The following is a 2,644-nucleotide window of genomic DNA, read 5'->3' on the forward strand; positions in this document are numbered from 1 at the left end:
TAAATATAACCCTAATATACATCTTTACTATATATAATAGTTTCTTAAATATAGTATTCCACAAACCAAACGTTTTATCATAACATCCAGAAATTAACATTTAGTGAATTTATTTTTTAAATTTCATGGAAACTACTCTTCCTACGGAAGTATTAATTATAAATTAAATTTATAGTGCATTTTACTACCTTTAATTTGAGTGGTAATAGGCATCAGTACGTATTCAATATAGAAAAATTCGCCAAAATTAATTCAATTATAATTTTTCGTTATACCGTTATGAAATGGTAATTTCCTAACGGTATAACAAAAATTTTCACAAAATTTCAGAAACTATTGAACGTAAACAGATTTATTAGAGCTCATATTTTAGCAAATTCTCGATCCGTAAATGATCTTACATCCAGTTTTTTAGTGTTGTGAGGATATGAAACTCCGAATAAAAAATGAGCTAAAATTTTAGCTTTTTCTGGAATACAAATCTTCAGGCTTTGCGCGTCTTAAATAATTCAATATTTATTTGTAATGACATTTACTGTATTCCTTGTTTATTCTATGTAAAAATTTAACCATTTTCTAGAACAAAATAATACAAAAATTTGTTTGGCTTAATATAACACAAAAATGAATCTTCGGAACAGCCATCATTTATGTGTAGCACGATCGTTTCTTTATTGGCAATGGAATGTCACCAAACTTAAAATAAATTGAATTTAATCCGTGAATTGAAATAATCAATTTTAAATATAAAATTTTATTATTTCATATTATATCATATTTAATTTGTATATAATGTATATTTTACTTACGTTATTCCCGTACTAATGCCTGTTGTAATGAAGCGCTTATTTTTCTCTGCGCATGAGCGTTTGCACTTCTACACATGCGCAGTTTTCTTCGGCGCGTGCGTGGTAGCGTCCTATGTTGGGTCAGTCAGCTATAAAATCATCTAAGAGGTGGAGTTTAGTGAAGAGGACGTACCATACTTCTTGGTTAATTACATTACATTCTCAGCTGCCTGGAGGAGGTGGTTAAATGCCTTACAGAAGACAATACCGTTATCAAAAGAAATATAAATACTACAAAAAGGAAGATAAAAACAGGAGTAAACATTATATAGGTAAAAATTAAATAAGTTATTTTATTACTAAACATTAAATTATGAAGATTATGTTTAAAACCTTTTGAACCATATGAAATCCACCACTTTTAATTTAAATTATATAATAAAAACATATCACGACTTTTTTATATTTATAGATATATATACTGCACACTTCTAAAACTTTTCTTTTTTTTATTGGCCATTTTTATCTTGACCATAGTTCATACTATTAAAAACCATTATCATGTGAGGTTTTTTTTTTTCCTCGGGACTTTTATATCTACAATATATAATTTAATGTTTTGCTAAAGATTCATTTTAAAAACTTATATTACTGTTAAAAATATATGAATTAAAAATTCTGTGATTTATATTTAGAGAAAAATCATCATTTCTTTCACTAAAATCAAATCAAATTTTAAACTAAATTGTTACTTTTATCTCTTCTGATTATATTTCATCTTATACCTCTCAAATTCACAATGAATGATGACTATTGTTTTTCAATGCAATCAATTGAATTTCCTATCCTACTGTTTTTGTTAATAAAACAGTAGTGCACTCTTATTTGTTCAATTTCTTTATGAGTTCAACAAATGTTTCATTAAAAATTTCCTGTATGATTTTTGTAATCGATTGAATTACATTTATTTCAATTATCGTCATGGCTTCTTAACGTTTTCTTCTAAACATTTTTTTTCTTTATTCAGTATTTTAATGAAAAAAAAGCGTCAGTCAAATCCCCCAATATTTGTTTGTACATTAATATGAATTTTGCATCTAGAAATCGATTTATTTTAGCAAATATCATCAAAACTACTACTCCCAGGAAGAGTGTCATAAACTACTTTATGGCACATTCAAATAGCTTTAATTGGAGTGCTAATAGACATCTGTGCGTCGAATGGTTCCTAGGATATAGATTCCCCTGAATAAAATCTAAATACAGATTTTTCAGTATATTGTTTAAGAAATGTTGTTTTTTAAAAAAAATATATCTTCGTAACTATTGAACTTTATTAGGGCTCATATTTTGGCGAATTTGCTCTACTTTAAATTATGTTTTAGTGTTTTTTCTAGCCTTGCTGGTAGTTTTAAAGATATAAAGCTCTTAATGAAAAATTAATTTTTTTAACGTTTTAAAAAAGCAGTTATTTTTATTCCCCCTAACTATATTTGGCAGACCCATCAATTTTGACTATTAATTATAAACATTTTTCATGTAAGTGATTACTTGAAAACTTGGGGTAAAATAACTGACTTTTTTGAGCTCTTTTTACCCTCAATTATCTGTAAATAAAAAAAAATTAGTTTCTACTACACTTTAGACGAATGTACATTTCTGATTGTCCTTAAACTCTTGCTAATCAACTGATTAATTTAATATATTAAATCTTTTCGTGTTATATTACACCTAAGCTGTCCATACTACCTCAAAAGTGATAGAATAAAAACTTTAAATTATGCGTTGAATGAGTTGTATAAAATAATCATTCGTTCAAGTAGTAGTATACCGTAAACTTTTTATTAACCATAAAA

The 2,644-nt window shown here is 26.6% G+C and overlaps 1 long non-coding RNA gene across 1 annotated transcript in view; it reads right to left on the reverse strand.

Annotated features, from left to right (window-relative positions):
- Window positions 1-1,034, reverse strand: part of LOC136795237 (uncharacterized) — a 48,843-nt gene extending 47,809 nt beyond the window's left edge. Inside the window, exon 1 of the long non-coding RNA XR_010842809.1 lies at window positions 810-1,034. This is a non-coding gene — a long non-coding RNA (uncharacterized lncRNA). The remainder of the gene's footprint in view (window positions 1-809) is intronic.
- Window positions 1,035-2,644: the final 1,610 nt, after the last annotated feature.

This window comes from Halyomorpha halys, unplaced genomic scaffold (assembly GCF_000696795.3).
Source record: "Halyomorpha halys isolate HHAL.00 unplaced genomic scaffold, Hhal_1.1 Scaffold50.1, whole genome shotgun sequence".
NCBI lineage: Eukaryota > Metazoa > Arthropoda > Insecta > Hemiptera > Pentatomidae > Halyomorpha > Halyomorpha halys.